This window comes from Rattus norvegicus, chromosome 5 (assembly GCF_021556685.1).
Source record: "Rattus norvegicus strain SHRSP/BbbUtx chromosome 5, alternate assembly SHRSP_T2T, whole genome shotgun sequence".
Classification (NCBI taxonomy): Eukaryota; Metazoa; Chordata; class Mammalia; order Rodentia; family Muridae; genus Rattus; species Rattus norvegicus.
In genome coordinates this window covers 27,612,022-27,624,766 of record NC_141538.1, presented here as the reverse complement: position 1 = coordinate 27,624,766, position 12,745 = coordinate 27,612,022, and the positions used below count along the sequence as shown (strand labels likewise).

At 40.6% G+C, this 12,745-nt stretch overlaps 1 protein-coding gene and 1 long non-coding RNA gene across 2 annotated transcripts in view; both read right to left on the bottom strand.

Annotated features, from left to right (window-relative positions):
- LOC120102821 (uncharacterized) overlaps positions 1-11,857 on the bottom strand; it is a 79,902-nt gene extending 68,045 nt beyond the window's left edge. Inside the window, exon 1 of the long non-coding RNA NR_190458.1 lies at positions 11,804-11,857. This is a non-coding gene — a long non-coding RNA (uncharacterized LOC120102821). The remainder of the gene's footprint in view (positions 1-11,803) is intronic.
- The window catches only part of LOC148005671 (uncharacterized), a 44,047-nt gene extending 32,190 nt beyond the window's left edge, over positions 1-11,857 (bottom strand). The window contains exon 1 of the mRNA XM_087551575.1: positions 11,804-11,857. The gene's annotated coding sequence lies outside the window, so the exon portion shown is untranslated. The remainder of the gene's footprint in view (positions 1-11,803) is intronic.
- Positions 11,858-12,745: the final 888 nt, after the last annotated feature.

Genomic DNA, 12,745 nt, shown 5'->3' with positions numbered 1-12,745 from the left:
CAAGTCTCAAATAATGCCTTTTAAATTGTATCCTCTAGTATTATAGATGTAGGACAGTACTGTATCATACCTCTGTGGATGTAAAATAGCTTGTACCTGCTTTATGATACGTAGTAGTGACCGTGCTTTATCAGAGCTGTTTTTAATGATGTTGCTCAGAATGTTTTCTTTCCAGATGATGATTAAGAAGCTAATTTAAAAAAAAATGGTGCCCCACACCCGCGGATCCCGGCCCGCAGCAGCTCTCTGCTCCCAGACCCGGTGAGAGAGAGACCCAACCGCCTGGTCAGGTGGGCACTCCTGAGGCTGCAGAGCGGAAGAGACCACCAACACTGCTCACCCCTGCCCACATCCCTGGCCCAAGAGGAAACTGTATAAGGCCTCTGGGCTCCCGTGGGGGAGGGTCCAGGAGCGGCAGGACTTCTGCGCCTGAGACACCGCCGGAAACTGAAAGAAACAGACCGGATAAACAGTTCTCTGCACCCAAATCCCGTGGGAGGGAGAGCTAAACCTTCAGAGAGGCAGACAAGCCTGGGAAACCAGAAGAGACTGCTCCCTGCACACACATCTCGGACGCCAGAGGAAAAAGCCAAAGACCATCTGGAACCCTGGTGCACTGAAGCTCCCGGAAGGGGCGGCACAGGTCTTCCTGGTTGCTGCTGCTGCAGAGAGCCCCTGGGCAGCACCCCACGAGCGAACCTGAGCCTCGGGACCACAGGTAAGACCAAATTTTCTGCTGCAAGAAAGCTGCCTGGTGAACTCAAGACATAGGCCCACAAGAACAGCTGAAGACCTGTAGAGAGGAAAAACTACACGCCGGAAAGCAGAACACACTGTCCCCATAACTGACTGAAAGAGAGGAAAACAGGTCTACAGCACTCCTGACACACAGGCTTATAGGTCAGTCTAGCCACTGTCAGAAATAGCAGAACAAAGTAACACTAGAGATAATCTGATGGCGAGAGGCAAGCGCAGGAACCCAAGCAACAGAAACCAAGACTGCATGCCATCATCGGAGCCCAATTCTCCCGCCAAAACAAACATGGAATATCCAAACACACCAGAAAAGCAAGATCTAGTTTCAAAATCATATTTGATCATGATGCTGGAGGACTTCAAGAAAGACATGAACACACTTAGGGAAACACAGGAAATCATTAATAAACAAGTAGAGGCCTACAGAGAGGAATGGCAAAAATCCCTGAAAGAATTCCAGGAAAACACAATCAAACAGATGAAGGAATTAAAAATGGAAATAGAAGCAATCAAGAAAGAACACATGGAAACAACCCTGGATATAGAAAACCAAAAGAAGAGACAAGGAGCTGTAGATACAAGCTTCACCAACAGAATACAAGAGATGGAAGAGAGAATCTCAGGAGCGGAAGATTCCATAGAAATCATTGACTCAACTGTCAAAGATAATGTAAAGCGGAAAAAGCTACTGGTCCAAAACATACAGGAAATCCAGGACTCAATGAGAAGATCAAACCTAAGGATAATAGGTATAGAAGAGAGTGAAGACTCCCAGCTCAAAGGACCAGTAAATATCTTCAACAAAATCATAGAAGAAAACTTCCCTAACCTAAAAAAAGAGATACCCATAGGCATACAAGAAGCCTACAGAACTCCAAATAGATTGGACCAGAAAAGAAACACCTCCCGTCACATAATTGTCAAAACACCAAACGCACAAAATAAAGAAAGAATATTAAAAGCAGTAAGGGAAAAAGGTCAAGTAACATATAAAGGGAGACCTATCAGAATCACACCAGACTTCTCGCCAGAAACTATGAAGGCCAGAAGATCCTGGACTGATGTCATACAGACCCTAAGAGAACACAAATGCCAGCCCAGGTTACTGTATCCAGCAAAACTCTCAATTAACATAGATGGAGAAACCAAGATATTCCATGACAAAACCAAATTTACACAATATCTTTCTACAAATCCAGCACTACAAAGGATAATAAATGGTAAAGCCCAACATAAGGAGGCAAGCTATACCCTAGAAGAAGCAAGAAACTAATCGTCTTGGCAACAAAACAAAGAGAATGAAAGCACACAAACATAACCTCACATCCAAATATGAATATAAAGGGAAACAATAATCACTATTCCTTAATATCTCTCAATATCAATGGCCTCAACTCCCCAATAAAAAGACATAGATTAACAAACTGGATACGCAACGAGGACCCTGCATTCTGCTGCCTACAGGAAACACACCTCAGAGACAAAGACAGACACTACCTCAGAGTGAAAGGCTGGAAAACAACTTTCCAAGCAAATGGTCAGAAGAAGCAAGCTGGAGTAGCCATTCTAATATCAAATAAAATCAATTTCCAACTAAAAGTCATCAAAAAAGATAAGGAAGGACACTTCATATTCATCAAAGGAAAAATCCACCAAGATGAACTCTCAATCCTAAATATCTATGCCCCAAATACAAGGGCACCTACATACGTAAAAGAAACCTTACTAAAGCTCAAAACACACATTGCACCTCACACAATAATAGTGGGAGATTTCAACACCCCACTCTCATCAATGGACAGATCATGGAAACAGAAATTAAACAGTGATGTTGACAGACTAAGAGAAGTCATGAGCCAAATGGACTTAACGGATATTTATAGAACATTCTATCCTAAAGCAAAAGGATATACCTTCTTCTCAGCTCCTCATGGTACTTTCTCCAAAATTGACCATATAATTGGTCAAAAAACGGGCCTCAACAGGTACAGAAAGATAGAAATAATCCCATGCGTGCTATCGGACCACCACGGCCTAAAACTGGTCTTCAATAACAATAAGGGAAGAATGCCCACATATACGTGGAAATTGAACAATGCTCTACTCAATGATAACCTGGTCAAGGAAGAAATAAAGAAAGAAATTAAAAACTTCGTAGAATTTAATGAAAATGAAGATACAACATACTCAAACTTATGGGACACAATGAAAGCTGTGCTAAGAGGAAAACTCATAGCGCTGAGTGCCTGCAGAAAGAAACAGGAAAGAGCATATGTCAGCAGCTTGACAGCACACCTAAAAGCTCTAGAACAAAAAGAAGCAAATACACCCAGGAGGAGTAGAAGGCAGGAAATAATCAAACTCAGAGCTGAAATCAACCAAGTAGAAACAAAAAGGACCATAGAAAGAATCAACAGGACCAAAAGTTGGTTCTTTGAGAAAATCAACAAGATAGATAAACCCTTAGCCAGACTAACGAGAGGACACAGAGAGTGCGTCCAAATTAACAAAATCAGAAATGAAAAGGGAGACATAACTACAGATTCAGAGGAAATTCAAAAAATCATCAGATCTTACTATAAAAACCTATATTCAACAAAATTTGAAAATCTTCAGGAAATGGACTATTTCCTAGACAGATACCAGGTATCAAAGTTAAATCAGGAACAGATAAACCAGTTAAACAACCCCATAACTCCTAAGGAAATAGAAGCAGTCATTAAAGGTCTCCCAACCAAAAAGAGCCCAGGTCCAGATGGGTTTAGTGCAGAATTCTATCAAACCTTCATAGAAGACCTCATACCAATATTATCCAAACTATTCCACAAAATTGAAACAGATGGAGCCCTACCGAATTCCTTCTACGAATCTACAATTACTCTTATACCTAAACCACACAAAGACACAACAAAGAAAGAGAACTTCAGACCAATTTCCCTTATGAATATCGACGCAAAAATACTCAATAAAATTCTGGCAAACCGAATTCAAGAGCACATCAAAACAATCATCCACCATGATCAAGTAGGCTTCATCCCAGGCATGCAGGGATGGTTTAATATACGGAAAACCATCAACGTGATCCATTATATAAACAAACTGAAAGAACAGAACCACATGATCATTTCATTAGATGCTGAGAAAGCATTTGACAAAATTCAACACCCCTTCATGATAAAAGTCCTGGAAAGAATAGGAATTCAAGGCCCATACCTAAACATAGTAAAAGCCATATACAGCAAACCAGTTGCTAACATTAAACTAAATGGAGAGAAACTTGAAGCAATCCCACTAAAATCAGGGACTAGACAAGGCTGCCCACTCTCTCCCTACTTATTCAATATAGTTCTTGAAGTTCTAGCCAGAGCAATCAGACAACAAAAGGAGATCAAAGGGATACAGATCGGAAAAGAAGAGGTCAAAATATCACTATTTGCAGATGATATGATAGTATATTTAAGTGATCCCAAAAGTTCCACCAGAGAACTACTAAAGCTGATAAACAACTTCAGCAAAGTGGCTGGGTATAAAATTAACTCAAATAAATCAGTTGCCTTCCTCTATACAAAAGAGAAACAAGCCGAGAAAGAAATTAGGGAAACGACACCCTTCATAATAGACCCAAATAATATAAAGTACCTCGGTGTGACTTTAACCAAGCAAGTAAAAGATCTGTACAATAAGAACTTCAAGTCACTGAAGAAAGAAATTGAAGAAGACCTCAGAAGATGGAAAGATCTCCCATGCTCATGGATTGGCAGGATTAATATAGTAAAAATGGCCATTTTACCAAAAGCAATCTACAGATTCAATGCAATCCCCATCAAAATACCAATCCAATTCTTCAAAGAGTTAGACAGAACAATTTGCAAATTCATCTGGAATAACAAAAAACCCAGGATAGCTAAAGCTATCCTCAACAATAAAAGGACTTCAGGGGGAATCACTATCCCTGAACTCAAGCAGTATTACAGAGCAATAGTGATAAAAACTGCATGGTATTGGTACAGAGACAGACAGATAGACCAATGGAATAGAATTGAAGACCCAGAAATGAACCCACACACCTATGGTCACTTGATTTTTGACAAAGGAGCCAAAACCATCCAATGGAAAAAAGATAGCATTTTCAGCAAATGGTGCTGGTTCAACTGGAGGGCAACATGTAGAAGAATGCAGATCGATCCATGCTTATCACCCTGTACAAAGCTTAAGTCGAAGTGGATCAAGGACCTCCACATCAAACCAGACACACTCAAACTAATAGAAGAAAAACTAGGGAAGCATCTGGAACACATGGGCACTGGAAAAAATTTCCTGAACAAAACACCAATGGCTTATGCTCTAAGATCAAGAATTGACAAATGGGATCTCATAAAACTGCAAAGCTTCTGTAAGGCAAAGGACACTGTGGTTAGGACAAAACGGCAACCAACAGATTGGGAAAAGATCTTTACCAACCCTACAACAGATAGAGGCCTTATATCCAAAATATACAAAGAACTCAAGAAGTTAGACCGCAGGGAAACAACCCTATTAAAAAATGGGGTTCAGAGCTAAACAAAGAATTCACAGCTGAGGAATGCCGAATGGCTGAGAAACACCTAAAGAAATGTTCAACATCTTTAGTCATAAGGGAAATGCAAATCAAAACAACCCTGAGATTTCACCTCACACCAGTGCGATTGGCTAAGATCAAAAACTCAGGTGACAGCAGATGCTGGCGAGGTTGTGGAGAAAGAGGAACACTCCTCCATTGTTGGTGGGATTGCAGACTGGTAAAACCATTCTGGAAATCAGTCTGGAGGTTCCTCAGAAAATTGGACATTGAACTGCCTGAGGATCCAGCTATACCTCTCTTGGGCATATACCCAAAAGATGCCTCAACATATAAAAGAGACACGTGCTCCACTATGTTCATCGCAGCCTTATTTATAATAGCCAGAAAATGGAAAGAACCCAGATGCCCTTCAACAGAGGAATGGATACAGAAATTGTGGTACATCTACACAATGGAATACTACTCAGCTATCAAAAACAACGAGTTTATGAAATTCGTAGGCAAATGGTTGGAACTGGAAAATATCATCCTGAGTGAACTAACCCAATCACAGAAAGACATACATGGTATGCACTCATTGATAAGTGGCTATTAGCCCAAATGCTTGAATTACCCTAGATCCCTAGAACAAACGAAACTCAAGACGGATGATCAAAATGTGAATGCTTCACTCCTTCTTTAAATGAGGAAAAAGAATACCCTTGGCAGGGAAGGGAGAGGCAAAGATTAAAACAGAGACTGAAGGAACACCCATTCAGAGCCTGTCCCACATTTGGCCCATACATATACAGCCACCCAATTGGACTAGATGGATGAAGCAAAGAAGTGCAGACCGACAGGAGCCGGATGTAGATCGCTCCTGAGAGACACAGCCAGAATACAGCAAATACAGAGGCGAATGCCAGCAGCAAACCACTGAACTGAGAATAGGTCCCCTATTGAAGGAATCAGAGAAAGAACTGGAAGAGCTTGAAGGGGCTCGAGACCCCAAAAGTACAACAATGCCAAGCAACCAGAGCTTCCAGGGACTAAGCCACTACCTAAAGACTATACATGGACTGACCCTGGACTCTGACCTCATAGGTAGCAATGAATATCCTAGTAAGAGCACCAGTGGAAGGGGAAGCCCTGGGTCCTGCTAAGACTGAACCCCCAGTGAACTAGTCTATGGGGGGAGGGCAGCAATGGTGGGAGGGTTGGGAGGGGAACACCCATAAGGAAGGGGAGGGGGGAGGGGGATGTTTGCCCGGAAACCGGGAAAGGGAATAACACTCGAAATGTATATAAGAAATACTCAAGTTAATAAAAAAAAAAAAAAAAAAAAAATGGTGCCAGGTACCACAAGAGTAACAGAACTGTGCTGTTTTCTCGGGTTTTGTTTTTTTGCTTTTTTTTTTTAATGGAGTGTGCTGGATGTCTCTACAGTTTTGTTCAGATGACTGCAGAACCTGGAAAAGCTGTTGCTGCTGTTGATGCATAACACACTGCTATTATTGGTCTTTTTATATAAATATAAATATATATATACAGATATATAATTTGAATTTTTTGAAACTTTACCTGTGCTGTCAACTTTGGAAAAAAGTATCCCCGTTTACTGTGTTGAGTTGGCACTGTACAGAAATTAACAGCCATATTGGTCTAGAAATGTTGAACTTAAGTTTTTTCCATTTGTACAGGGGTAACACACTGTATTAAATATGTAAGGTCTTATCTACGTGGGTTTGATTACAAAAACTAATAAAGTATTCTCTAAATTTAAAAAAAAAACAATACTTTAATTATCCACTTGTAAAGGAAGTGGTTTGCAGTCCTTCTGTCTGTGCAGTAGTGGCTCCCTGGGAAGTAGTTTGACGTCCTTCTGTCCATGCAGCCTTCCCATCATCTTCACTTCACTGTGTTCCTTCCCCACAGTGAACAGTTTCACACTTCTCCATTTTCCATTCCTCATGCAATCAGTTCTAGTAACCAATTTTGAATGAGATATATTGTATCTTTTCTAACACATCTAAAACTCCAAGAACACATGACTGCAGTGATAAAAGCAATTACTCTTTTTATTACTTAGCTCTCACTTAATGAATTAAGATTATTTTCTTTTTTATTTTATTTATTTTATGTATGTGAGTACACTGTAGCTATCTTCGGACACACCAGAAGAGGGCATCAGATCCCATTACAGATGGTTGTGAGCCACCATGTGGTTGCTGGGAATTGAACTCGGGACCTCTGGAAGAGCAGTCAGTGCTCTTAACCACTCCAGCCTGATTGTTTTTAATTTTAAGTAAACTCTAACTGAAAGGGGGAAACTTTTCCTTTTGAGTGAACATGTGAAAAGGGGAAGACCCAGGACCACAGACCACATGAGCACTGACTGTGTGTTCTATATCGTGAACATTCACTGAAATGGGCTAGGTACAAAGACACTTTATGTGTAAGAATAGCATATATGCAAATGACAGGAGACAAATGTAATACCAGCCAAATGTGTGATGATGTCAGCTTGAATTTCTCAAATTAACAATTTCCATTTCTCTCTCTCTCTCTCTCTCTCTCTCTCTCTCTCTCTCTCTCTCTCTCTCTCTCTCTCTCTCTTTCTGTCTGTCTGTCTCCTGACCTGAGAACTGACCAGAAGCTTGTTCAGCCCATCCAAAATTGCAAGTTCCAGATTCACTGTGAAATGCTGTCTCAAAAAATAATACTGGCCCTATAAACACTGTCTCAAAAAAATAATGCTGGTCCTATTACTCCCTCTTGGGTGGATGAAGAAACCCAGGGAACCCTATCTCCTACTGTTCAACTCTTGGTTATTGTTAGATTCTTGGGGAGGAGGAGAAAATATTTTTAGTTATATACCTATTGTTACCCCACCAGGATCTAACAGATAACCCCAAACTCATGATCACACAGACATCCTTAGTTAAACTCTGTAGACAATAAACAAACTGAATAGATATAGATATGAGAAAGAGATTTACAGAGAAGAATGGGGAGAGACAAGGGTAGTATTGGATGTAAGAGGGTAGGGTGAGAGTGGCCAGTGTATATTATGTGACTTGACAAAGAAAGCATTCAATTAATTATTAAAATGAGCAGAGAGAAGGTAGAGAGCAATAATAAAGAAATCCAGCATCAACTTATGGTCTACACACATGTGCAAAGATGAGTGTGTACGCACACAAACACACATGCGCGCACACACAAAACAGGACACACACACAAACAGGACACATACACACACACACACACACCAAAGAATGTTAATAGTATATGTCAATTGTTGGGTTTCTTAAAATCTTCTAGAGTTGTACTATTTTTTCTTTTCTCTCATTTCTTAGACATGTATGTCAAAATTTTCCACTATAATTCTTAATTATTTATGTATTAGTCACTTTCAGTTGCTGTGGTAAAAAAAAAACCAATGATCAACCGTGACTTATGGAAGAAAAACATTATTGTGTCCTACAGTTCCAGAGGAAGAGTCCATAACGGTGGTGGAAGCAGGGGCAACCTCACCATTGCATTCTTCACTTCCCATTGGCCATGTTTGTCCTTTGTTCTTCCTCCCTTTCTTTCCTCAGAATGAGCACTGTTCATAGTCAGTCCCCTCCTCCCCATTTGAAATGAACGCATATATTATGATTCAGTATTTATCTTTGCATCACAAACATCCATACATATATTTTCCAAATTTTAATATTAATTGATTCCTTTGTTCTCTTCTACTGTAACTCATAATTGAAAATACATTTGTTTCATTCAATACTTCCTACTTAACTTCTGCTTCTATACACATTACCTTGTATCTTCTTTATAACCCCTCAAGGTATCAGTTCAATTGTTAACTACACTATTCATTTAAATTAGCCCAAATGTTTAACATTTAATAAGTTTTCCTTTGCTTCTAACTAAACCTACTTTCTCCTACTTAAAATACATTCTGTAGAATTCTTCTTGTTGGAGAGATTCTCTGCCAAATTTTGTATCAAAAATACAAATACTATTGGAGCTCCAACTTCCTTCTGGTCTACCCCACTAGTTACAATCATGGATCAGCATGCCACTCCCCAGTCCCAGCAATTCCTGCCTCCCAAGAGGCCTGTTCCTACCCAAGTCAACTAGCTCCATTGTCTGGTCCACACCTCTACCTGAAATCAAGAATCTGTACTCCACACCCCAGCCCACAGCTCTGCCTACCTTTTGGGAGGTCTGCTGCCACCCAGAACAACCAGTCCCAAAGGCTTGCTACTCCCAGAAACTATCAGGCCAACCAATGCCAGAGACAATCAGATGGCTAAATGCAAGCACAAGAACACAATCAACAAAAGTGAGTGCAGTATGACACCGTCAGAACCCAGTTCTTCTACTACAGTAAGCCCCGGGTACCCTAACACAACTAAAGAGCAAGACTGTGACCTTAAATCTCATCTTATGAAGATAATAGAGGCCTTTAAAGAGGATATAAATAAATTCCTTAAAGAAATACAGAAAAATATAACCAAACAAGTAGAAGCCCTTGAAGAGGAAACAAACTCCTTAAAGAAAGACAGGAAAATATAACTAAACAGATGAAGAAAATGAATAAAACTGTTTGCGATTTTCATTTTTATTTCTAGCAATTCTATTTATCTGATGCTTTAGCTTCTTTTATAAATTACTTCAACCCTGCAGATTTCTTGACTTTCTTTAGCTTTCTTGTGTTTGTTTAATAAACTTTCAGGGTGGCTTGAGCCCCTGAAGGATGGTAGCAATAAGGAGCTCTTTGTATCACCCTACGGAACCAGAACTAGGCAGTGATGGGCAAGACCCCATCTTGACCAGGACTGCTTAGTCACAGATAGGCCTTGCATCTTGTCCTAATATAAAGTAGGGTGACTGTTTTATCTCTGATCCTTTCAGTGGCTGCTTTTACTTGCAATTATGTTCTTTGTTGTTTCTGCTCATTGTATTTCAAATGGCATGTGTCTGTGTGTCTGTCTGTGTTTGTGTGTGTGTGTGTCTGTGTCTGTGTTTGTGTGTGTGTGTGTGTGTGTGTGTGTGTGTGTGTGTTTATATAAGATATGAAGAGTGAAAAATGTAAAACCAGGCTTCACAAGGTAAAACATGTAACATGGCCTCTTCCCAGGGAAAGTAATTTCATCAGGACTGCCTTAATAAAAAAAGATATGCAGTTCTACACAAGAGCCAAGCCACACAAACTTGGGCTTCAATGCCTTGGGAGGGTTGGCCTACTAGTATAATAATAAGAGTCTAATCATTTATATCCACCGTTCACTTTGGTTGCTTATTCTGTTATTTCTACCACCTTGTTACATTTTTCCATCCCAACACCTTATAAAATCACCAAAATAAACACTTCAATTCCTCAGTCTCAGCAAATTATCTCAAGACGAAAGTGTCCCTGTGGTACACAAGCCATTTGTCTCTGAGTTGTGTTCTTTTACATTATTGGTTTGGGACTTTGCCAGTTCTTCAATATATTCATGAAGATGTATTTTAACATAGGTTATATGAACATATCACATATAGGAATAAGATGTATGACTTTATATAGGTTTTAAGATTTTTTCAGTGAGACAACCTAGGCCGGCTTCCAAGACATAAACTGGACGATCAAAGCCTAAAGGAGCCTATTAGGAGTGTGGTTCAAAACCCTGGCCTTTTACAGACAATTAAACTTATCTTGGTTCTACTCGTTGTAAAGTTTGCATAAAAATAAAATTGTATTACAACTATCTCACAGTATTTGACACAGAAAATGTGGATATAATTAAAGGAAATTATTCATGTCAAGTCACTTTAGGGGATAACCATATGTTAGCAGAAAGCAAATATTAAGAGAGAAGAAAGATGGTTTGGATTTGGAAGCACATGCAGGGTACTGAGAATAAAGAAACGAGGCCACTGAGAGCAGACCTTTTGTTAACTGGTTATTGAGGACAGATGGTCAAATCTAGCCTATTTAGGCTGGTGGAGCCCTGGATTTTGTCTTAACACTCTGATTATGAAGCTATAATACACACAGAATTGCCCATTCTGCTGATGAGTAGGCAACTTGCTTCTTTTTGCCTGTTTGCATAGTTTATTTCTGTCTTTTATTGACTAGTTGGAATGTCACCTCAGTCAAAATGCTCATTAAATGACAATGTGTGGCGCTCTAGCAGCTGAGTTTTCTGAAGTGAGGTACTTTACTGCCCCCAAAATGCTCAAAGCAGTCGTTGTCGCTGGCTTGGCCTCAGGTTTGTAGGCCAGGCTTCCGTTTCCCATTGTTGCTTATGTAAGAAAGTCTGGTTGTGCGGTGTGATTCAGCAGGACCTCCCACACCCACAGACATTCCCATTCAGCATTCAAGAACATTAGACAACCTGAAGGTCTCAGAGAAGTTTTCCTCAGATCCACTGCCCTTTCTAGCCAAAAACTTCCTCCCGCATCAGCTGAATCCTCCCTGAAATTACCGAACTAGATAAAACATATTTTAAGTTTTACCTTAAAAGAAAATTCAATTGTCAGACTCTCAAGACTGTTTTCAGGCATCTGCTTAACACGCCTCTGTTTTAAGCCCCACCCCACCCATTTCCTCCTGCCCCTCTTTCCTCATTGGTTAGTTCCCGATCTGGTTTACCTCTACACACTTCCTACCCGCCCCCCACACACATGGCTGGCGCCCCTCCCTTGCCTGCCCACCCATCAAGCTGCCTGCAGAAGGATGTTTCCCTTGGCTTTCCTCCTCCCTGTTTACAGTTCCTCGGCAACAAAGAGCAGAAAGAGAAACCCTGCCCTCTGTTGAACAAAGTTCTCATTTGATTATATTTCTATCTCATTATGTGTCCCTGCACTTCTGCAGAGAGATGACATTGGTCCTTTCAGCTGAGCACCTTGATCTCACAGAAGGTAAAATGCCAGCCGCTTGGTGACTCTACCGTCCCATTTGCCCTTCCTGGATTCTCTCCTCTAATTCTGAGCACACTTATGGTAATGAGTTAGCCTGGCTCTAGGCTTCCCGTGACCCTTTTCCCCACAGGGCCACGGTGCTAGTGTGAGGTGTCAGAGACATAAACTTTCATTAGTGAGATTTCCAGGCAATGGCTTGGAAGCCTCCTCCTCCCCCCACCCTACCCCCTTCCTGTTAGCGCTGAGGAATGGCTTTCTTTTCTCTGTCCTTATCTCTACGGCCGGGCACAGGACCAAGTTATGGCTGTCACTTTTCAAGTGGCAACTAGGGAGGAAACACAACTTGGAAGCATGGCAGTAATCTCAACCGCTAACATTTGGATAGCCTTTAAACCTTACAGAGGGCATTCGTCTGCACTCCTTGAATCGTTGGTTATTTTAGAAGCTAGTTTGTGTTATTTGTATTTGTTCCAGCTTGAAAACAGAGAAATTGAACTCTGAGATAATACTAGAGATTACACTGCAAATAAACAACTA